Here is a 25879-nt window from a genome sequence, read left to right on the forward strand (position 1 = left end):
GGGATATAATTCTTTCAATGGTCTACAAAATCTTTATGTTCTGGTTGTTCCAGAATAAAGGAGATTATTTAAAACTAGTCTATTGGCCTTTTAAGTGTCTTCAGAGATCCCACATAATTACACAGATGCCAAGGTCTACCCACAAGCAATCTGTAAGAGTTCCCTCTGTTCATAAATTACCTGAATCTAGACAAAAAAAAAAATTTAATTTATTATCCATTATATTTGTTTTATTAGAAAATGGCCTAGTCTCATGATAAATGAATACCATTTTATATTATATAGCATATTAAATCTGTAAGATCTTAGATTAAGAACTTTTTACCCATTAGCTTAATCTATTGAATAAAATAATACTGGACACTATAAGACTGCAGTATTATATACCACAACTGTAGTACCACAGTAAAGTATACAAATCAAAGGCAACTCTATTGGACAGATGGGTTTTTCTGTTATGGCCATGTCAAAAAGACCACTCTGCAGCCTTACACTAAATACATCGGATCTAAATTTTCTGTTTCACATCCAGTACAATTCCAATTGCAACTGCAAGTTACTTTTGAAGTTGTAGGTAATTTTTTTGTTATTTAGATGTGTGGTTTCTTTTTTTCCATCCTGCAGAGCCTAATGAAATACAGAGGTCCTATTCCACCTTTAAGCATTTAAGTCAGTGATTCTCGACCAGGGCATAGGCAATGTGTGTGTGGGGGGGGCAGGCATGTGCGCCCCCCCCCCACCGGCAGATAGCACTGGTGCCCCTCCTGACAGTGAGTGCTTTGACTGGTAGGGGAGAACGGAGAGCACTCTTGCCCCCCTCCCCAAATTTGGCTCCACTGGTGGCACATCAGCAACAGAAGTGCTGGCACTTCTGCCCATGCTGTGCCACATGTGGAAGTACCAACCCCGTCTGCCACCATGCCACTGGAGCACTTGGCAACCAGCTGTTGGGGGACTGCCCCGCCCCACCCCGCCTCCCCAGTCACCCCCAGACTTGGGAGGCCACAGTCAACCATGAAACAGGATGTCATGAGAACCTTTTAAGGGCATCTCAGAGAGCTACTCAATATTAGCATTATTAGGTGCACAAACACCTATGCATGACTCACAAGATAAACCCAGAGATTTCAAATATAAATCCATAGTGTCACAAATCATTGGAGCCTCTAGGCTAATGAACGAGAAGTGAGAAGCACCCTCTCTCTTCCTCCCTGTCTTACCACTTGGTAGTTATTCTGCAACTGAAGTTTTGAGCATTACACATATGCCTAGGCAGTTCCAGTATGCCTTAGAGCCTATGGGTCATAGTGTGGGCTTCTAAGCAGGCTCAGTAGGGAAGCTCAGGATAAGTGAAGCTACCCAAGCACAAATAGAATCCAAGCTGTGGCTAAGTAACAAATATTGAAGTTGTAGTGGCTACATAAGCCACTTAAACACGTAGTAGTGAAGGAGGATTTAGCTCAACTATCTACAAACATGAGATGTGAAGGGATGGGAATGCTATACCACAACAAGTTGTACTGCTTGATGGTTAAGAGCAGCACTGACATTTTTTGGATGAGGATGCATGGAATAAAAAGGAACATTACAGAGTGTCGCACTAGGTTGAAAATGCCAAGTTGTGGCTAGGTCGGTGGGCTGGACACCAATGAGGATGCAGTTTATGATTAATATACAATATTTATTTGGCTTTAACCTATAAAATATTGACAACTCAAGCAAATGATTTCCTATATAATACTAATCTATGACAACATGCAATAATCAAACAATCAAAGCTGAGGAGTGATGTCCGTTGGGTCACGAGGTTCGGGTCAAGGCCCTTTGATTTCAAAACCATGAGTGATTTTGGTGTGACTGGCCAGGACCCTAGTCTCGGACCTGGTCAATGGCTCATATTTCTTAAAAGGTCATTTAACAATCAAAACATAATCAATCAAAACAACTACAAACAGCTAAATGGGAAATTACGTCCGTTGAGACACGGGGTTCAGGTCAAGGCCCCTTGCTTTCAAGATCGCGGACGACCTTGGTGAGGCTAGCCAAGACCCTAGACCCAGACTTGGTCAACAGCTCATGTCTTTTACAGGAAAGACAGACAAATACAAACATAAATAGCTACGGTCTTACATGCATGCTTACCACTACAGCAAACAAAAGGAGCGGCTTCATGGCTGGGAACGTTAGTCTCTTCGCGGAGGCCTCAAGAATGACCTGAGGCAGTGCTCACGGGGGGGGTGACTCTGCGGGTGATCAGTCCGCGGGCCCTTTGACACCTGAAGTTACAGTTTGAACTTCCCCCATCAGGGCCTCGTGGCATTACTCTTTTATACCCTTACTCTTTTTCACTTATTTTTATTAGCCAATTGTGTTACCTTCCTGCCAGCACTCTGTCTTTACTTGTCAGCAGTTCCTTCCTTACACAGTCCCCTCATTGTCTTCTGCTTAGCCAGTTATGTTGCAATTTCCTTCCTGCTTTGATGGTAGTTCGATGCGATTGACTTCTCTGCCTTGTGAGCGTGACAGGGGTCACCCATCCAGAGGGCTGTGTTATGGCCTAGCATTCTGCCATTTCACTGCGGCCTGGCCATTCATCTGGGGAGATGCCCATGACACAGAGATTATTGGTTGCTATTTTCTAGAAATGCCTAAACTACTCCTTCTGTAACATAAATATGTGCAGTAAGTGTGTATATAAATCCAACCAAAACAAAATACTGCATGCTTTTTCCCTGGGGAGATTTTGGGAGAACAAATAGCTAGTGATGGGAGTTTATGATGTCCCTTAATGCACTACTGGAAAACACCCAGGGGCCGCAGTAATGAGTATGATGTTAGAAATCTTTATAGAATAGAATAGAATAGATGTGAGAAAGTCAGTGAAATCAGAGATGGTTCCAATGCAAAAACCCTTTCTGAATACTTCAAACTTTAGGGTAGTTCTGGTTTGGACCTATAAATAATATAATATGTGATTTGTAAATAGACAGACATCTTTTAATAAAAATTATCACCACCTGTACAGTGATGTGCTTTGTTGTGTAGTCCATAACTTTGCTCATAATGCACACTGTAAAATGAGGACTCCTAAAAGGGAGAGAGAAGTTTGTTCCAGAAATTTTCATAAAATAACCCTGCTTTAGCCAGCATCACCTCCACATATGGGAGGTTGTATCAGGGCACTAAGGTGCCTGCTACTCTTGGGAGCAATGGGGAAGGAGCCCAGGTGCGGGTAGCTAGGGCAACCGGAGGGAGCCAGTGACTCATACCGGTCACCGGTTAGCTGACCGGAAGGGGCAGGGCCTGGCTCCCATTTAAACCCCAGGGCTGAGTCCAGGGAGACAGTTCCCCATGGGCAGCCAGAGGGGAAGGAGCTCTGCCAGACAGAGCTAAGAGGAGAGGCCAGACTGCAGGTACAGTCCGAGATTGGGGAAAGATAGAGCAACCCTGGTGTGGCAGGAAGAATGATGTTATTGCCCATTGGCAGAGATTTACGTTATAGCCTAGGGGCGTGAGTTTTCTGTTTGCTGTTTACAACTGGAGGCTTGGGTGAGGCTATTAGGGGACAGAGGGGGCCTCATTTTGGGGTGGGGCACAGACCCCAGTGCCAGTGAGGGCAAAGACTTTAGGGGATGCAGACCCCAGTGGCAGTGAGGCTATTAGGGGACAGAGGAGGCCTCATTCTGGGGGGGGCTGCAGACCCCGGCACCAGTGAGGGTGCAGCCTTTTGGGATGAGACTAATTCTGGCACAGGAACGACAAGCTTAAAAAGGCCAGGGATGCCTGGTGTGGGGGTAAAAGGCTATATATAGGGGGGGTGTGTTGTTGTTGGGACTAGCAGGATGCCCCTGGGTTTGAACCAGTAGCCTCTTTGACCATGGGGCTGGCACCTGCGCCCCTGGGCCAGGGGGGCCTTACTCCAGAAAGGAGCAGAAAAGAGGGTCACAAGCCTTCAGGCACTTGAAGGAAAAGCTAGAGCCTCTGGGCCAAACCCTGTGTGTTGGATTTGGTCAAGGAGGCCTAGCTACAATAAAAAGGGGTCAGGCCATTCTAGAAGAGACTCCAACATACCCAACAAAATAGGCAATCTCCTGCTTTCATAACAAATTCCAACAAGACGTGGCAGGAGAGATTAGAGCGGGACAGAAGGATTCCAAGGGCACCCCACATAAGGTGTGGATGACTAAGAAGATGGCACTGGGGAGGGAGACCTGTTACAGAGGTACAAGCCCATTCTTGAGAGGTTCTCAAATTCAGAACAACAGAGTAAGTTATGCAGGCTGCACTGTGTCCAACATATTTCTAAAGTATGGCCAACTGCAAAAAATAATTAATGCCAAAGCCAAAGTCCACTATAAGCTAAATGTGGTGACAGACATGTATTTTTATAAATTAAAACAGCTATTTAAGGCATCCTTTCCTGAGTAAGAGCTCCTATACATATGCAGGGACCCTGCTCTGATGCACTGGAAATCCAGAGCATCAGAGCAGACTCAATTAATTCAGTCTGCTGGAGTACGGAAATTGATGTGCTCTGGAAGACTTCCATGTCACATGTATCAGTGTCCCCATGCTGAAAAAATGGTGGCGGGTTCCTTGAAATAAAACATGTTCTATTGAGCTTTAGTTCAAAGTGCCCCACCACCATTTTTTCAGCGTGGTGACGCTGATACACATGACACACAAGTGCTTTTAATTAGCATTGCTTGCTAATTAAAGCACCTGGTGCTACACCCCAAAGCATGTGTAAAAATGCTTTTAGTTATTAGCTGAACACCCATCACAACTGTCTTTCCAAAGATGCCTTTTGTAAGGGTACTTTTACTGCTAAAAATGTAGAATACAGCCTCTACTTCATGAACGTATCATGAGCTGTGCTGCAGTGAATATCCTTGAAGGCTTACAGATCTAAATGCAGTGAACCAAGGTGAGAAGCATATCTCTGAGTTAAATAATCTTTATGCATACTCTGTCTCTCATGTTGAAGAAAATTGTCCAAACTTGCGGAAGCACCTCTACTAATTGCAGCTCTCAAGCTTTCAAGTGATAAATTATAGCTCCCCTAGTCTTATCCCAAATTATTAAGGGCTTTTAAATGTCAAAACTGCATATTTTTAATTTCAGGTGTACTCCAAGGCAATGGCTGTGGCTTCCACAGTGCTAGCAATGATATGTGCAGTTAATACTAGTTCTGAATTAGCAAGTGAGCTACTACTGTTTCAGTTTCCAAGTAGTCTTGTCATGTAGGCCTGAACAGTCAAATACAGCCTACTCTTGAGGTGGCTCACGGTTGCCTAAATGAAGCAAACTCCCTAACAAGCAATATGATCTTAATATATATTGACAGGTAGGAATAATCAGACAGGCTTTTCAGCCTCTTGGTTAAAGCACTGAACTGGGAATCAGAAGCCGTGCTGCCCTGTTCCCATATTTTCTACTGGCCTGTTAAGAGAACATCTATCATCTTGTCTTCCTTCCTAGAGATCTACTGATGGAAAAAGTACTGTATAAGACCACCCTCTCATAGATCAATGCTCCACTTTTACCCTGCAATGTGATCCTAGCTTCTGCCAGTATATACGGGGGGAGTGTGGGAGTTTGTTTTTCTTTTCTCTGTTCCCTCACAGATCTTCAAACATGAACCCTGATGTCGCATAGCTGCATCAAAACACTGCTGTATCTGGAGTAGGGTGTCCAGACTCTATTTTGCATGTATAGAAGTTCTTGCTAATAAACTGTCATAATGCCACTGAAAATATGGGGAAAATGGGAACTCCATTAACCGCATCTTTAAAAACGTTAAGTGAGGAACAGCAGCTAATAAGTAAGGTATTTCCTGGGTGGGAAGGAGCCATAGAAGGGGATGAAAAGTTAATGATGTCTGGTGTACAGTCTCTCCAAAATAATGTCTCATTGGCTTTAGCATGTGAGCAAGCTCAGGCTCTCACCCAAAATGTTATCATGGGAATGATTCGGCAAGCCATGATGGGACAAATTCCCATGGAAGCAATCAACCTGATTCGGCCCAATGCAAAGGAGGAAGAATTAGCCCTCCAGCCCTGGTGGAGATTAGTAAATGCTTCGTATAATCACCACCAGCAAAGCTTGCAGTTATTCCTTATAACTGTGGCAGGCAAATAATTAGAACAATCCACCCAGTAGTCCCATTAGGATTGCAAATTGATGATAGCTCAGTGATGTACTCCAGGGATCATAACACTTGAGCCTGACAGAAAGATAATGCATGGAAAACAGTAAATGTAAAAAGGTGTAGGAGAAAAGAAGGTTTGGGTTACATCTGTGAAGACCAAGCATTGGAGGAGCATGATGAATGTTTTTTCCCACAACCTGGGAACGAGTCTCACTGTTCCTTCGATGTTATCCAAGAAAGGGAATCTGCTATTGTTTAAGTGGGTAAAGCATGTGCATGCATGAGAACAAGATGTGATATTGTATTAATTAATGGATATTGGATTCAACCTATGGTGCCTTATATTAATCGCTGTTTCTGTAATGTAACCATCATTGTTACTTGTGATCTTAAGTTTACTGTACCTGTATGGACCATACAACATTTGAATGCCTACCCTGAGCTCTACAAAGAGGTGTCCCCCGTTTTTACTAGGAATGGGTCTCATTACCATTAAGAACCTATTAACTCATCCCTCTTTACAAGCTGAACTGCAAAGACTCAAAACTTTGGGAAAGAATGGCAAACTTCCCAATGCAACAGGACTTTTAAATGTCATGCTTCACCCCATTGTAGTAATTATTAGTTTTCAAATTATACTAGTGATTGGTCTAATGCTACTAGTTTGCTGGATCCAGAGACTGATGCGATGATTGCAATGGATAGAAGATCAGACCAGTACCATGGAGCAAAGATGTGATGGGGATACTCGCTCAACGCAAGCACCCCATCAACAGGGGGGAATTGTTACCTGTCAGCTCCATGGTCTTGGGGAACCCTGACACAGGATGCAGACTGTCTGACTCACAAAGAATCACCCCCCCCACCACCTAAACAGAAACTGATTAAGATGCAGTGAGAGACATACCTAAAACCCTCCAGATAAGGGTGACAAAAGTGCAACAACTGCCCTAGGTCTCATTTGCATCTGAGATGGGAACAGATGACCATTCATTTACATGAGAGATGGAGAACAGAAAGCCTGAAGCAGAGACTGCAGTGAATTCTGGGGTCAGCGAAGCAGGGGAGCAGTGCATGATGGGGAATCTGTGCTCCAAATGCTAATCAACCCTCACACCCAGCTCAGCACTTATCAGACAAAGTCTAATCTGGATTTACAAAGGCCTTCCCCCCCAGCCACACACACACACACCTCTAAGCAAAAGTAAGTTTACTAGGCATCTCAGGCCGTACATTCCCCGGTCCCACTATGAGAGGCCTATGTAAACTTAATTGGCTAAAACTCAGTTGCCGAGTTAGGGAATGCTGAGGCAATAGACTGAGTCAGAGGGGGTATGGATAACATTTGAACAACGGTACAGGGTTCATCACAGCGTCCAGCCCATTGGAGCCCTGACCACAAGTGTTGTCATACTTTTCCCGAGACGACTGGTGGAAGTCCTCTCCACAACAGGTTATAAACACTCCAATAATTGCCTTAAGTCTGTTAAAAGACTATAGTAAGATCTGGAAAAGTCATGCTAAGCTGAGGCTTGTTCACAGCAAGTAAAAATCCAAAACCCTGATGTTGCAATCTATTGTTTCTGAAGACACCAGGAGATATCCCATCAAGTATATCTGCTATCCATAGGAATGCCAAGCTGGCTCCTAAGTAGGTATTTCCTGAGTATCAATCAAGTTCCTGAGATGTTCCAATCAGATAACCCCTTGTCAATAGAAAAGACAATTTGATTTACACTATTGAGAATGCTTGAAAGTATTCTGGGGGTATAAAAATCTGTAAAAGAAGCAGCAGTGTGTGCTGACACCACCCACTTTCTTCTGGAGAGGCTGAAGGAGGCAGATCATCTCCCTTCAAAGATCATGCTGAGAACTTTGACCTGTCAGCTTTGCAACCCGAGTGCCTTGGACTGGTGAGATCCCAGCTCTCTCGCTCTTTTATCTTCTGTCTCTCCAAGCATAGATTTCTGAACTTGAACTGTATTAGTTAAGCTTGAGCTAGGTTTCCCCAAATACTTAGTGAAACCAGGGTATACTATAACTGTTTGTGTTTGTTTTTCCTTTGCATGTCTATTACTACTATTGTCATTATATATTTCATCTACTTAGCAATAAATAACTTTTATAGTCAAACTGGTGGTAATTGGGTATATTTTTCCTTCTTTACTTCTCTTTCCCCCACTTGCTCTGAAGCAACACTCCTTTTACCTAAGCTAAAGATCCCTGTGTAGCCCAAAAGTACTGTGGGGTCTGCTCATCAAGAGGCTAAAAGATTGGGACGTGCTGAGTTTGAAACACATAAAGGGATCAGCTTGTACAGGCTGATTGACCCAGTTTGGCTCAGACGTGCCCTAATAAACTGAATGCTGGCCCATGAGGGTGTCATCTAGACACCCACCTGGATTCAGAGGTATTCTGTTTAATTGTGTGCTTGTGTCTGACTGTGGTTATTGTTGCTCTGATGAACTGATTCTTGGCATATGAGGGTGTCAGCCTGTCCATGCTGATCAACCCGGCCAGGTCAGGCATGTCACGTTAATCTGTGTGTGTTTGTGTGTATGACTGATTTGGGGACTGGAGGAACCCAGCCCCACTGAACTGAGTCCTGCAAGATAGCTCCATTGTGGGGTGAGGGCTTGCAGAAAGGAGAGATACAGCTCTGTATAGAAACACAAGTAACACAAGCAGCACATTGATAGAATTACCAAGACCCTAGCCCTAATTAATGAGCACACCCCAAAGTAGTGGGCAAATCTGGTAACAGTGCAGATGGATGAATTGCAGTTTGGGTCACTATTACTACCCAATGAATAGTTTCAAGTTCAAGCATGTACTAAACTGCCATTCAGGTTGGGTACATTACACATAAACCAGTATAAGTGATTGGAAAACAAACTATACCCGTAACTGAACAGAAGTTCTGTGCACACAGACTAGTGTAAAAAAGGTTGAATCCAGGCTGCTTGTATATGCTATGGTGGTTTACTTCAGTTTAAGTCTCCCTAAATTGAAGTGGTGGGTTTTTAAAAATACCACTTCAATTTAGGGTGAAGTAAACCCCTGTGGTGTGTACACAAGGGTTGGGCCCGATCCTTACCTGCCTCTCCGGTGGCTGGGGAGAAGGGCAAGCTGCCATCAGGCCAAGCGGTCACTGAGCTGCGGGGGGAGCGGGGGGCCAGTACGTCCCTCCACAGCAGCTTTGGTGCCCCCCCAGGCAGCACCCACGCACAAGCACCTGGCAGTCCTGGGAGGCATTGCAGCCATAGAAGGAAGCACCTAGCCCCCACGCAGCCCAGGCAGGTAGGCAGGATCCGGGAAGAGACAAAAAAAAAAAAAAGATCAAGCTTGCTGCTTTTTTTTCCCCCTTCAGTGGAGCCTGCCTGCATGGGCTGCCACTGAGCTGCCTGCACAGGCTGCCTTCACAGCCCCTGAGCTGCATGGGGCTCAGTGCTTCCCTCTGCAGCTAGAAGGTAGCAAACTAAAACATCTCAGACATGTTTTATTTTGCTGTGTCTCAAAGTCATTTGATGTGCAATATGCCTCCAACAGTGTAAACAGCTGCACCATTAAAGCGCATTACGCCACTGACAGTGTAAATAGTCACACCATTAAAGTGGTGCAAAAGGATGTTTAAGCCACTTTAAAGGCCCATTTTGTGGTGTGTACAAAGGCCCATATAGACCTGGATTGATGTGGTCTCAAACATAATTAGGTTAGACTAGTATATCAAACTTCAGTACCAAATCTCCTACCAACTCAAGTTAGATCACTGTTCATTGGCATCTCAGGCTGCTTAGCAGCCCCCTGCTAACCTCCCCTCACAGGGAAGCAGACCAGTAACCAGCTCATACTCAGCTGCTTAGGCCATGCACCTAAGCAGCCCTGCCCTGAGACTCTCACATTGCCAAGTCAGCACAGCCCCTCTGCTCAGCCCTGCCCAGCACTGACTCTCTCTGACCACAGACCAATGCCTAGCCCAGATTCCTGCCTCTGGCCAGCTGTCAGCTATGGCAGGAGTCAGGGGGGAGGGAAGAGAAAGGAGTGTCTATAGCTCAATATTTTTCTATCTTTATACAATGTCCCAAGGCAGGGGGGAGAGGCACTTCACAGATGGAAGGCTCAGCCCCCACAGAGCTCCAGCAAATGGCATACAGGAGTGCCCCAAACTGATGTCTTCAGCCAGTGCAAGCGGCCCACATACCCCACCTCCACCCCACACCAAACAGTGAACATCTGTTCTGTCACTCCTAATCTAACCTGCACTGCTTACAGAAACCTACATAGGTTAGATTAATTCCACCGCAGGGTTTTCAAACATCTGTACTTAGTTGTAGAGCCTCTCTCCCTCATTTTCTGCTAATTCTTCCAGCTGCTTTCTCAAACCACCAATATTAGCTCAGTTTCATTTGAACTGAGCCTCAAAAGCATGTTCTTATCCAGTCTCTGTTTGTCAGTAAGCACTCAGTCTTCCCTTCCACAGTAGCAATTGAGTTTTCCTGTCAGGTAGCCTCATGTCTGAACGAGGTGCTGAAAGTAATACTGCCTCTAGCCATCTAATTCAACTGAAGGAAACTGCAGCATTAAGTCAAGGGAAAGGTGGTCTGAGAGAAACTGTATGAAGGGTATTATGGAAAACAAATACCCTAAATACCAGAAAACCTGATGTGCCCAATCAAGCATTTGCTTCCAAAACTACAAATGCCTCTTACTGTACCTAGGGCTAAGTAGATGATGACTGTCAATAAATGATATCTACATGAGAGAGGATTGAGATCTAGAGCAAGCACTGTCCTTGTGAATTTATGTTGGTTTGCCCTACTTATTTATTTTTATTTACGTATGAATTTCAGTTTAAATACAGAGTGTCTTCAAAATAATAAAAATAACTCCCACTATCCATGACAAAGATGAATTGCCAGCATCTCTGCAGCCACCATCTTTTCATAAAAATGAAACTGATACCCACAAACAGTCTAAATAGAAACCTCCCACAGGAAATACTAGATAAGTCTTATTGCCAGTGACATGCAGGCAGTCTATTGTTGTAATGCCCTCAGGAAGAATGTCAGTAGCTAGGCTTATGGTGCGGAAATATCACTGGGTACAACTACATGTTCAATTAATGTCTTTAGGTAATGTGCATTAGATATAGTATCTCCATTGTGAGGTACTAGAAAAATACATATTTTGTAATGCTTTAATGAACATTAAAATGGGCTAATGGGCATTAAAACACATGTACAAATGCATGCACTCTCTATCAAACTAACCAATATTATTTCCTTGTACTTCCTTATCTGCATGTAAGCAATGGAAAAATGGTTCAGCAGCCAGAGTGGAGTACACTTATATAGCCAGGGTCTGCAGGTATGAGACACGGAAAGCCAAAGCAGGCATGGAGATCAAGTTAGCAACCAAAATTAAGGACAACAAAAAGTCATTCTGTAGGTACATAGGGAGCAAGAAAAAAATCAAGCTCCACTGTGGGACCCCAAATGAATATGGAGGGACAGTCCACAGTTGATCCCCGTGAAAAGGCAGAGCTCCTAAGTACTTATTTCACATCAATATTCCTAAAATCAGATGGGAGCTGTTCACCTATCCAGAGGCCCAGAGAATATGGGGAAGACAACAGATCACATGAAAGCAATCCCAAACAGGTGAGGGTACTCTTAGAACATTTAGATGTTTTCAAGTCTCCTGGGCCAGATGACCTGCATACAAGAGTTCTGAAAGAACTGGCTGAGCTCATAGCAGGCCTCTGACAAAGCTGTTTGAAGAGTTGTGGAATTTGGGAGTAGTTCTGAATAACCAGAAGAGGGCCATTATGGTACCTATCATTAAGAAAGAGAAGGATGACTCTGCAAGCTATAGAACAGTCAGTCTGACTTTGGTTCTGGGAATTTCTTTTTTTATTGTTAAGGAAGCAATCAATTACAAGCCCATAACTGGTGTGGTATTAAGAAGCAACCAGCATGGCTTTGGCAAAGGGAGGACATGCCTAACAAACCTGGCATCCTTTTATGACCTGGTAATTAACCAGCTGGACAAGGGATATGAGGTTGACATCATTTACTTAGACTTCAGTAAAGCCTTTGATTCGGTTCCCCATGAGGGGCCAGCACCACTCCAAGAGGAGTGGTGCTGGCCCCTACCCTGGGGGTTTTTAAGATGAGGTTAGATGAACACCTTGCTGGGGTCATTTGACCCCAGTACTCTTTCCTGCCATGGCAGGCGGTCGGACTAGATGATCTACTCAGGTCCCTTGCGACCCTAGAAACTATGAAACAATGAAACTAAGATTCTCTCATTAAAATGGAGGGTACTGGCCTAGACCAGTCTACAATGAGGTGGGTAGACAACTGGCTTAGAGGCCAATCCCAGGGAGTTGTAATTAATGGGGTGGCCTCTTCCTGGAGAGCCAGCTTTAGTGGTGTCCCCCAGGGTTTTGTGCTTGGACCTGTACTCTTTAACATCTTTATCAATGACTTGGATGAAGAGGTGGAAAGCGCAATGATTAAGTTTGTGCATGACACCAAGCTCTGGGGAAATGTGGTCACATTACAGGAAAGTGTAAGTTTCCAGGATGACCTTGACAGACTGGTCATATGGGCTGAATGCAATCAGATGAGGTTCAACAGGGAAAAGGGCCGGGTTCTTAAGCTGGGTAGAAAGAATCTTCATCATAACTACACAGTGGGTAGTAGTCCACTGTCTGGCACAGCATCTGAATGGGACCCAGAGGTCACAATCAACCAGAAGATGAACATGAGCCAACAGTGCAATGAAGTCACCAGCAGGGCAAATAGAACTCTGGTGTGCATCAGCTGATGTGTTGCCAATAGATCCAGGGAGGTGCTTCTCCTTCTTTCTTTGGGGTTGGTGAGGCCACAGTTGGAGTATTGTGTCCAGTTCTGGGCACCACGCTTCAGGAAGGATGTGTATAGGCTCAAGAGGGGACAGAGAAGGGCTATCCATGTGATTAGGGGCCTAGAGGATAGACCCTATGAGGAGAGACTCTGGGAACTGGGTCTGTTCAGTCTGAGTAAGTACATCGGGGTGAGCACCAAGATCTAGGGGAGCAATTCTTCAGAAAGGCACTCCTTGGGAAGACAAAGGCCAATGGGCACAAGCTAACTGAGGAAAAATTTAGGCTGGTATAGATGCCCATGTGTCTCTTTGATCAGGCGTCTACTCTTCTCGGCATGGTCCCTTACTCCCTCTGCCCTATGGGCCAATAGCTTGGCCTGCTGGCTAGAATCTTACAATGCCTGATGTTCTCAACTACCATGTCTTTGATATTTCCAATTATTGGGGGAAAGGTCTTATATCTCCACACATTGACACTTAGCCAAAGCAGGCACTGTTTCTTCAGGCTCCACCTCCCCTACATCCTGCCTGGGGCTAACGTGATGTTACTCCCCCAGTCAGATAACTAAAGTTCCATGGACTTTGTGGTATCCTCCAGGAAACAGTCCCAGGCTATCAGTTTATTCTGGGTGCCATAAATAAAAGGGTACAGTTCTTAAAGGAAAAAAAACAAACCAATATTCCGAAATCAAACCAGGCACAAGCCTTCTCAGTGGCAGGGGTGTGGTGAGAGGGAGCTAGCCCCTCAACACCACCTTCACTAATGATTTAACACTCTCTCTCTCTCTCTGTCTGCAGGGTCACCGCTGCCAGGAGCCCAGTCATCACTCTGGACCTTCCAGGGACCTGCTGCAGGTAAGTAATAGGCTCCTCAAGCCTCTAAGCATGGGACATAAGCTTGGTTCCCACCATTCACCCCTCCTGGGGCATTTTGTGCATGTACGCGAATTAACACCATTCTGGTCCCTCACTTCCAATCCACCCTCATCAGCATCCTGGGCAGCTGTTAGCTTGCTGTCTCAGTTTTTCCCCACCAATTGGAGTTGATATGCACTAACAAGGTGAGTCGACACTGGAACCAGGGTTTCTCTTTTTGGCACTGATGTTGCACACACAGACTCATCTCTCCACTGGGGCTTTCCCAATACTTCCGGTAAGTTGACCCTAGGGGCAGCTGGCTTCACACTGACACGGCTAGACATAAGGGACAACTTATTTTCCATAAGAGTAACTAGAATCTGGAACACGCTCCCAGCAGAGGTGGTGAGGTCACAGTCCTTGCAGGTGCTCAAAAGGAGGCTGGATAAGTATCTTTGAGCTCGTCTGAGCCCAATAACCTCCTGCCTGTGGCAGGGGACCAGGCGTGATGATCTTGCAGGTCCCTTCCAGTCCTTTGATTCTATGATTCAATACCTGTGTGTATGTATTAGTAGTCTCTTCCTTAGGTGAATGTTTCTGCTGAAATGATCAAAAGATAAATAGTTAACAGTGTTGATTTCTTTAAATTGGAGCTGCTGGGTTTCAGTGTTAGCACTCACTGACATGAAAGAAGGAAGGTCATCTCTCTCAAAACCATCACTGATTTTTTGGAGACATCATTCACTTCAGCTTCTTTCCAACTGTATGGTGGAAAAAACATACATGTCCACTTAAGTTCTGACTGAATTTTCAGCAAATTTCTCAGCTGCGGGATTGCAGAACACACAGGATCCTGTTCAAATAATGAAAAGTACACTAAAATGTAGCACCTTTTGAAAAGGCAGGCGAGGTTCTTTGGTTGGATGTGCTATCTTTTATTAGACCAACTAAATAGTTGGAGGAAAAGTGCTTTTCAAGCTTTCGGACATAAGCACCCTTCTTCAGCCAATGGGAGACTATGCTGATGAAGTTATGAAAAAGAAAAAGATTTGAAAAAGATTTCACTACAGTATAGTTCAAAGACTTGTCATATATTCAGTTTTATCACAGAGAAACTTGCAGAACCTGACTATATACAGAACTGTCAGCACAAAAAGAAAGAAGGAAAATAACGGTAAAATAAATTGTTTTCAACAAGTACACACACTGATAGCTCTTGATTAGGTATATTTAAAATCAGTTAATAATACTGGGTTTTCTAAGGCATGTATATGACACTTTTTAATTAGGTGAATATCTTCTAAGCATTTTTGGTAACTAAGCTGTTTACCTTTCCCAACTAGCTCCTCAATAAAACAAATTATCATAGAATTCCATAAATAGTCTATAAAAATGAGCCCTTACACCAACAGTTAACATATGGCATAGTGGATACAAAGTTCATTTCAAAGCAATGAGAAATAATATTAGGGAAGTATTGCAAGTCTCAGCTTAATTTCTAAAAACTTTTTAAAAGAAATCCAATGCTATTTATACCATGCTAGTTAGCCTCGCCTTCACTACACGAATCATAAATCACCAGTGAGCAAAGAAGAAAACACATCTCAACTTATATATATCAAAATGTTTACGCCCCTGCATATACAAACAATTATTTAATTCATTGGCTACCTATCATCTAAAAGCTACTGGTGAAGCTGGAAGGTTGGAGTCATCAAAGATCATGACAGCATAGTTTTCCATATTTGGATGTTAAAGTTCGGACAGTGATCTTGTCTCAGGTAAGCCTGTATATATTTAAAATAGCATCAGGATAAATCACAAAGGAGATAGTTAATTATGAATTGTTAAATAATCACATCAGTTGACAGTAGAGCAAGGCTTGTTGCATTTTCAGTAGATTTTTATGGTTCTGCTTCCCAGTGATATATTCCTTAAAATGTCCGTTTTATAAAATGGGAGCAATTGCAAAAGCTACGAAAATGACCATTGGCAGAAATGTGTGTTACTGAAGATTAGTTGTGTAGGGAACCCCATTCCCAGCCACTAGCTTGGATCTGTCTGAGGTATGTGATTAAATTAATTTTGTTTGGTAAACTAACTTAAAGCAATCTAGCTATTTGTGTTACACTCATTGCCATAGCAACCAAGTATATAAGCCTGGTTTTAGCTCAGAAGCCAGGTGATTCCCCATGATCAGCTGGAGGTTATTAATATTTATTTTGCCTTCTTGTTAAAGAGTCCATAGCTTTGTTGGACTAGGAAGAAAATAGTTAAGGCTCCCTTTTTCTGAGACTGCATTAAATCATACGGTGAATTCAGTGCACAGGAATTTGTGCTGCTGCTACTAGTACACAGTACTGGTAGAGAACGGCAATCTTTTGGTATCACTCACAAGCACCAAACATATTTCTACATATTAAAAAGAAAAATATGGCCCATGCAATAGTTAATCCCCCGGAAAGTAGTGGACATGAATTTTGAATATGCTAATTTTACTTTAAAAAGCTAAAACAATGCTATTTCCTCAAAATGGCAAGGGCAAAGATAGTTACATCCAAGGTCAATAGCACCTTAATTCAAAGGCTGAACTGAAATGTCTTATATATGGGAATTACAAAAAAAAGGACATTTTCTACTCTTGGCTTTAGACACATAAGCCAGGGAATGTGCTGGAAAAGAGACTAAATGTATTGCGAGGGCTACAAGTTTTTACAGGATAGAAGGATGTTAAATCACAACCAAGATAACAGAACCCCTCCCTCTGTTCTGCATGCACTTAAAAATCCTCCCACACTGTACAAGCAATATTTGACATGTTCACTTATATCTACCTGCTGGGTGTTTTTATAATGGGATTAAAACTATCTTATTTCTAACAAACTGAAAAAGTTCAACCTGCATAGAAAGGCATAAAATTGTGCAATCAGAAGGTCACTCTCACAACAATATGGTTTACACGAGAACGGTTTCTGACCCTGTCTAAGACCTGGATGTTTTTCTTCTCCACAGTTGATAGAACCGGGAGGTTTACAGATTGCCTAAGATAAATGTGTAGTTCTGTTAAGAGTTACCCAATTACTCCGTCATGATTGTTGTGAAGATCCAAAGGCTTGTGTCAACTTGGAAGTAAAAACTAAATAGTCATCTACCTCCCGACCCCAGCATCCCCACAATAAAACAAACAAACAAACCCAGCACTTACTGGCAGCTCTAGCTGCTGTCTGGGTTACTGGGGCCCCACCTGCATAACACAAGGCTGTGAGACTGCATAACGCAAGGCAGTAGCCTCAGTGGCCCCAGCTCAGGCCCTGCTGCCCCCCGTTGTCCTGTGCTGCCTGGGGAGTTGTGCCAAGAGGCCCCAGAGGCCCCAGAGGCCCCACAGCCCCTGCTTCTAGGGTCAGTAGAGGCTTTCTTTCTTTTTTTTAAGTGATGGTGCCTGGGGTTGGGGGAGAAGCCCATGGGAGCCTGGGGGTGCAAGTTGGGGATGCGGCCAGATGGAGTAGCAATTGAGGGGTCTGAGGGAGTGGGGAGTGGGGCTAGGTTGGGCAGCCATTGGGGAGGGCTGTAGCAGCCAGCAGGGGATGGGGCCAGGTGGGGCAGCAATCAGGAAGCTGGGGTGGGGCTCTGGGGGGACCCTGTAGCAGTGGGTGGTAGTCCTTGTGGGAGCTATTTGGCCCCTGTTGGGGGAGGGCTGTTACCCCTGTGGGAGGGCCGTAGCCCCTGTCAGGGGGCAGCAAGATATATATTTGTGTATTCATGAATTCATTGAACATGTATTTAGAGTTCACTTTATTATGATACAGACACCGGTAGTCTTCCAAATTGCTTTAACACTGCAGATATATCAATAAAACATTGCCCAAGTGATCAATGTCTCTCTGTCTCAGTCCTTCTCTCTCTTTATGGTGGTCTTGTGTTTTAATTGTGGAGGATCATGGATTTGGGGGTATTTTGCAGAGTGACTGGGATTTTTTTATCAGGGATTTTTCAGTTTTCAAATGGGGAACACCAGAATTCCTGCTAGGGAGGTCAGTGGTAGGACCCTGACTGCTCAGACTTGGCACCTTGGACCCATCTGGCTGTGGCTGACCTTCTGGCCAAATGGGGCCAGAAGGACACGCTTTAACAGTTCAAAGCAAGCCACCACACTGGGAACATCTTCCAGGTGATAGCTGCCCAGATGGCCGGGGAAGCTGCACAGAGGCCAACTCTGCCACCACAGATGCCTCTACTGGCTGTGCAGTCCCCATCCAGGTTGGGTAGGTGTGCAGCAAGTCACAGCCAGGCAGCAGCCCCCACTGCCAGACTGCTGCAGTGGATAAAGGGTTCAGGGAACTCTCTAGGCTTCTTCAGCAGTGCAGCTGGCACAAGGGGTAGTGTCCACAGGTACCAATGGATGGGCCCCAGAAGTTCCTGAGAGTGAGTAGCCCTAAGCTACTTGCCAAGGCAGCTTTTTGTACTGATGGGGCCAGGGCAGGACAACTTTTTATACTGCTGGGGACAGCACAGGTGCTGGCCCTGGGCTCTAGCTCCCCCTGGCTGCAGATCTGGGAGGAGCCAGGCAGGGTTATTTTGCCCCAAGTGGCACAATTTGTTCCACAACAAAGTGCATGTCTGAGCATGTGCACTGAGGCAAAAATTCCCATCTCGAATTTGCACTGCTTCTATTTAAGCTGCTGCAAGCACACGTGCTTGCATATGTGGACACGCCCACTGATAGCTGACAACTCATAGTTTTGAAAGTAAACAAAGAACATTTTTATTGCAACAACAGTAATATTTTCATAATGAACAAGAACATAAAGAAGCAAAGCTGCTTTTCTAACTTGCATTTTGTTCCACACACTTAGTAAATTAAGACAGTAATTAAGATCAGTCCTTGTAAAGAAGTAAATTGTATCCCGAATGAAATAGAATTTGACTGCTGTTACTTCTCTTCTCTTCCCACCCAGAACACTTTTATGTTCTTTATGTTGAAATACTGACAGGATCTGGATACTAAGAATTTTGTTAAAGCAAATAAAAGGAAGTGTGTTTTAACTGGTAAAATTATACCGTTACAAAAATTTTATTATAGAAATAAGAATTTATTTGAAAGTCTTCAAAACAGTAACAACTGTTAACAAATAACTCATGCTCCCATCCCTCTCTCTTTATCCATATGTTGTCTCTTGTCCTGTAATTTGAATGTAGGCTGCTTTGGGTAAGGACCATCTTCTTGTTCTGTGTTTGTATAGTGAATATTACAATGCAGTTCTCCCCACCACCCGGCCATGCTACACTACACTACATTACACTACATTAATGCAAATAACTGCTGCTTTTTTCTGTTGAGTTTCATTTGTCAGGACCTGATACAGAAACAGGCCTAGAGGGTATGCCTCCCACATGCATGCACAGTGAGCTCTAAACTCATTGCTTGGTCAGTGAAGGCTTCAGCTGGAGCCCTGTTTGAGCACTGAGCTCACCATCTGATCAAGGCAGGATTTGGATGCAGCCCTTGCATTTGCATGGCTCCAGAGCCCAGGAGGTGAATACTACTACTGCTCACCTTTCCCTTCCTCCATCTCCCTGCTGAATTCAACAGAAAGGAGGAGGAGGGAATGAGTGGTGGGGGAAGTGTTCAACCCCTGGGCTCCGGGGCACCATGAAAGCAGGTGCTGAGTGCTCATATGCAGCACAGCCAAAGGAGAAGCCGGGTGACCATACCACTGTGCCATCTCTGAATCCCATCCACTCCCTGTCAATATTGTAATAACAATCTGATTAAACCTGTTAAACTCCCTTCCATGGGGTGATGGAATATACGCTTGTTAGTCGCTGGAGATGTACTTGTCGTCTTTTTCAAAATTTACATATTACCATTTCCTAGCTCACAGTTCTAGGCAGAATGTCATAGATGTTGGGGTTAAGATTAATCTTATTGTCACTGGTGTGGAGGATAGGTCTCTTAATCTCCCAACATCCTATTTAGAGTTTGGGGAATATGACTTTCCCTGTTGATACAGTATTAAAATATCCTCTGTTGTCAATCACAGTTCAGTACCTTAATGCAAGTAGATTTTCCAACCAATGATTTGTGCCGAACTACCCCCATATAGGAACATTTGAAGATAGCAGGAGGTCTGTTTTACAAGAAGAGGCTGAAGACAGCCCTGTTAGTTTTGGAGGTAGTACAAAGTTTGCTCTAGAAAACACAATTCCTAGCTAAATAGGTTCCTGCCTGAAGGACTGATACAAACAAAACCAGTCAAACCCAGAGGAAGCATAACTTAGAGTTGTTTTAAAAGACTCATGGTGATGGTATAATGTTATGCTGTATCATTTATGGGTCTTTCAAAGAAGTGGATTTGATGGACAGCGCTAGGCTTGCAGTTATCCTCCCCTTGCCTTTGAGCAGCTCTTGAAGTTCAGCTCAGTGACATCTTTTTAGTCATTTCCTAAGTAAATTCATAGATTTCCTTATTTGTTCCTACCCACATAACATCTGATGATTAACAGGCTTCACTGAAATCTCTGTGGCGATAAAAAGGGAAGTAAACTTAACAAGCTACAGTGTTCTGTCTCAACTGATTCACTTGATTACTGTCTTCAACTCCTGATTGCAAATGAACTCATAACAATAACATCACATAAAATACTCCAAAAAAGACATCAGGGCCTGATCCAGTAGTCCCGCTGCAGACTGAAATACTGGGCTTTTGTCATATGTAATCAACAGAGCTGAGGACATAAAAGGGGAAAAAAGCCTCGTCCTGTTTGCTTTGGGCTATACATCACTCCAGTTTATAATTTCAGATTTAGAGGTTTGCGTGCAAAAGCTGCTTGCATTTCAGAAATAGATTTTAACCACATTTATTTGCCTAGTAATATCATTTGAAGAGGAAAATTTTGACTATTCACTTATAATTGATATCCTAGCTGTGATTTAAGTTAAATCAGTTGTGTACAAGAACCTACTACATAGAAAAACTAGTCCTAAATGTCAATAATTCAGTGGTTAGCAGTTCCTGAACTTTTTTCATGAGTGATATTTCTTCTTGAGCACAATATTTTGACTTATCTGCAGTAATTATAACTACATCTCACTTAATATTTACTCTCTTCCTGAATTAAATTTGCTTGAAAGTCATTAGCATTTCTACTTCTTCTGTTTCTAGCCAATGAATGTTGAATTCTTTTCTGCACAGAGCAACAGCTTCAACCAGAAGGAAGTGAGAATACCTTATTATCACCTCCAGTATAGCCCACAATCTTAGTGGTTAAAGTACTCCCCCAGAAAGGAAAATATAGTGGGGGTTGATTACCTGCATGCAAAGGAGGAGGATGGAGGCTATGATACCTCAGATTGCTTGGGAAGTTGAACTATTCTCCTTGGGTACGTTATTTTTAAATATTTTGCAATCACTTCTTCCTGTTCAATCTGAAAACTGTTATCATTACAGTAACTGGTGGAAATAATCTAATGATGTCCTCTATGTTTAGACAAAGTCAGAACCTTCTGGGAAACCTAAAGAAAAGGACTGGTTATAAATAAAATGAATTTGTATTTATTTCTGTTTCCAAGTCACCAAAGATGAACTAACACAAAGAACACTCAGTTTAGCCTCTGCACTTTAAAATCCCTATAGTCTTGCTGATTTCAGTGCAGCTACTGATGAGCAAGGGTTTGCAGGATGGGACCCTTTGATTTTAAGTTCTCACATACACAGAGGCTAGGTACAGACATTCAAAAAAGCCCAAGACAAAATTGATCTAAGTTTTGCAGTTCCTCTCCTGATGAAGGATGAAATTCTTCCTTGGATGAAGAGGGTTTTTTCCCTCTCTCAGATCATTTATCTGAGGCATTAAATGGCAGGGATTCAGCATTATTTTATTAGCAGGGAGGTTATATGGTATTGTTTTACCATAGTTTTAGTTGATTATTAGCTCCTATATCCAGTGACTTTAAAAAGCTGCTAGTAAAGCAAAATAACATTTTAACTCCCATTCTACTAATAGTACAAGCATCTGGAATAAGCAGTAATTCAGCTGGGAGCCCTGATCCTAATTGCTGTTTCTAACATAGTCTGGTAAATTACTGGACAGATAGCTAAAGTGAGGCAACAGGAACCTTTCAAATGTCAGTCTCCTACTATGTAAATCTCAAGCTATTTAAATGTTATAGATTCTTATTTTTTTCTAATTGCACTATTTAACTTTGGAAATACTATCTCCTCTTCCAACTCAAGTATTCTTTTCTGACAGCACTGTCATTGTTCCAACGGGTGGAAGTAGGACTCTGGGTCTTGCAGCTCAGGCATAACTTCTTTAATCTACAAATTCTAGGAGTAGCCAACCTGGAATTTTGTCTCTCTTATACTTCCTCTGGTCTTTATGGACAATTTTGGTCTTTGTGCTCAGTCCACTTCATTTCATTTAGTCATGTCAGTATTACATAATGACCCACTAAAAGTTTATTCGGCTTAGGACTGTTATCCTTTCTTCTCTGAACATTGTGGAACAAGACCACCTTGTCTTTATAAGGTTCCCCTCTGTCAGTTTTTATGAGCTCAGCTGGTTCTCTTTCTGCTAACGTGGCTCCACTTTGCTAATTTCTGTTCATTCAAAACATCTAGTAAGAAAACAGGAAAATATTTTTTTTTCAGTTTTTGTGCAGAGTCTACAAAGATGGGATTCAAGCCCATGTCTAGGCATGATTTAAAATTATTTTAAGGGTAAAAGAATTGTGGCAACTAAACTCAGACTGTGTATTTCATATGGAGTCTCAACCATTCCCAAGTTTTTCAAAGCTACCACAGCACATTGTTTCTGGCATTTATCATAGCTATTTGTCATAATGGGCTCCTCTACATGTTCATTAATTCACTTTTCCTAATATGCATTAAATTTAGTACTTCCAATATGAGGTACTAAATAAATGCTCGTTAGGCTGCCTAATGCACAGTAGCACAAGTGCATGATTTTTAGATGACGCTTAATGTGCAGTAGCCTATTCCACTGAGCATTACCATAATAGCATTTTTTTTGCACAACACTTTAATGAACAATAAATACTTCTGCATTTCACTATCCCCATTATTTAATAGACATGCTTTTAGTACTATGATTTAACTGTAAGTATTGAAAAGAAAATGTGGTACTCCTTCCTGTGCCACTAGTCTCTACCCTTTGAACATGGTGTTCTCTGATATCCTACATTTGGTTAAGACACTTCTTTGTCTTAAGCAGTTTTGATGCTATGCCTAGGCTTGCCTTCATTTTATAATACTCCAGTTTTGTGACCTGTCACAGTATCAGCAATTAATTGAGCATCTTCCTCCTCCTTTTCTGTTATGGAGCAACCTATATAATGGCAACCCTATAATGTCCACACTGGGCATGTCTACACATGCATTTGATCTGGGTTCAGTTTACTCATGAGTAAACAACTTGTGTGTAAACATTCCCGGGCATGCGTCTACACATGCAGGGAAGCAGGAGCAGATTTACTGCTAATGGCAGCAAACTGGTCCCACTTCCTGGGCCCCTGCAATGAGCCCCTGCCACCACCAGGAGGTGGTCTAGGCTTTCCCTAGGTGCTAACCCAGGGGTTGGCAGGGAGCACCAGGCTAGGAGTCAGTTGTCTTCTGGCCAAGGCTGGGACATTACACTCTGCCCCAGGGGTCTGCCTGCTACTAGGGTGGGGACAATGCCTCCTGCCCCAGCAGCAGGGTGCTCTTGGCCCTGCCTCCCCCATCAGGGGCAGGGGACTTGAGAAGAGCTGCAGTCCAGGTCCCAGCACCCTGCCTCAATCCACCGGTGGGGCAGCTAGCATTCAGGGCGGGAGCTGGGAAACAAGTAGTCATGGAACTGGCATGGGTGATAAGGGTCTCCCAGCCCCCTACATCCTGATTGTGATCTTGGAGCAGGGGGCTTGGAGCTCTCTGCTGCTGGGGTAGGGGGACATAGTCCCCACCCAGGACCCAGGGGCAGAGTTTGCCCTGGCAGGAGACAGCTCCCGGGAGTAGGGAGCAATCTCCCAACCCCTGGCGGACAGCTGACTGGAAGCAGATTTGTTCCTGGTCACATGTCTACATGTGTGCTCCTGCGCAGTAAATAATCACAAGTAAATTTGCTACTTACATTTGCAGATAGCAAATTTACTCATGATTAGCAAGGTTTACTGCATAGTAAACATATGCATATGTACATGCTTACTGTGCAGTAAAGTACACTACTTCACAGTTAAGCATCTCGTATAGATGTGCCCACTGTGTAGCCATCTTCTCCTGGGTTTGGCTACACAGCAGGCTACAAAAACCTCCTATAAGAACTGAGGACAATATGAAATAGTTCCACTGGTTAGAGGAGAGTAGATCACATCTGAAAGGAGATATGAAGAAGACATTTCTGCCTTGTAATTCTGTTTAAGTGAATGTGTCAGGTGAAATGAATTCATAAACTATTTTAGGGAATTCATCCAGTAAACTCACCACTGTTCTATATAGCATGTATGCCACCTAACAAGAATGCCACATTGCAGAAGGAATGAAAATAAAGAGCTAAACTTATTTGCAAATACAACATTTCCAGTGATGAATTCCTAAATTACCCATTGGCCAGTTACCATAGCCCAATTATTGCAGATTTCAAGACAACAGACACCAGGCATTTTGAAGTTACATGCATTTTTTTACGCTTTCCTCATATTTTGCCCTTGAAGTGTGTGGCGATTTTGCATTTTGGATTATGTCCATAGAGTTGCCAGAGCTTCTCACCAAACAATTTCACAGTTGTTTTTAATATGGAAAAAGAAGTCTCTAAACTTCACTGTGATAAATGATTGAAACGTTTTTGCTGATATTTTAAAAAAGAAAGGAAGAAAGAATTTCAGCTTGAGGCAAGCAGCTAGCACAGGAAATTTCAGCAAAGTTATAAACAGCTGCATACAGGGTTGTATAATAAGTGTCAGGTGACCTGAACTGCACCTCTTCTAATAGATAAAGAAAAGATTCAGTGTCAAGGTAAGATATCTGTTTGAGAGGGGAAGAAGGCAGTGTCATTACCACAGTTGCAAGAGTAGGAAGAAATTTCTTTAAGTAGATTTTAGCATTTTTCCACATCTATTCAAATGTGTTCACTAAGAGTTAAGTTTCCATATGGTTCCACTAATGCTTTATTCTCATTCTGAGAAACCCATTCCTGGTATTTATTAGAAAATATAAAATGTTTTTCACCCTTAAATGTCTTAAGCATAAAGTTTAAGCACTATCACCTGGCTAAACAGCTACATGTGTAACTAGAAGAGCCTTAAGCAAAAGTCTTTACAAAGCCAGGCTATTTGCAGCATGAAAAAAATAAATGAAGCTTCTCAGTTGTTATTGTGCTTTGAATAATACAAAACAGTTGAATAGGTTATTCTATTAGAATCTTTCTTTTTGCAAAGAAGAAAAAAATAATGGAACAATTCACTGCTTACATCTATCACATTATGGTACAAGTCACTGGGAAGTAAATTGGGAGGCCTTGTTTTGAGACTTTTGTGATTTACAGGAAACTGAAATGCAAGCCTACTGCAAGGACTGTGACTCTATGAGAAAATCAGTCTACTATGTCTGAAGAATGAATTTAAACCAGGCAAGAATCATTGTTGGCATACACAGTAATTGAAGCTTTCACCATAAATTACTTAGATATCATTTGCCAATGGCAGCAAGCACATCACAAAGTGAACAAACCTTGTAAAGGCTATGGTCATAAAGAGAAATTACTTATAAAATATATTTAAATGAAATAAATAATGAACGTTGCTTCTGGGAAAAATTGAAATAAGAAATGCCATGGGATTTTGTTGTATCAGTACTTGAAAGTGCTGCACAAGGCAAAGCTAATTGGCTGAGGTAAGTTTAGAGCCTTTGGCTATCCTCTCTGAGAAGTCATGGAAGTTGGTGAAGTCTCAGATGATTGGAAAAGGGCAAATATAATGCTTATCTTCAGTACTGTAGCAAGTGGGGG

General features: G+C 42.9%; 1 pseudogene; it reads left to right on the top strand.

Moving 5' to 3' along the window:
- The first annotated feature begins 5757 nt into the window (after positions 1-5757).
- Positions 5758-8154, top strand: LOC149859906 (uncharacterized; annotated as a pseudogene).
- Positions 8155-25879: the final 17725 nt, after the last annotated feature.

The sequence above is a fragment of the Crocodylus siamensis genome, chromosome 7, assembly GCF_052110815.1.
Source record: "Crocodylus siamensis isolate JL-2025a chromosome 7, ASM5211081v1, whole genome shotgun sequence".
NCBI classification, from domain to species: Eukaryota; Metazoa; Chordata; order Crocodylia; family Crocodylidae; genus Crocodylus; species Crocodylus siamensis.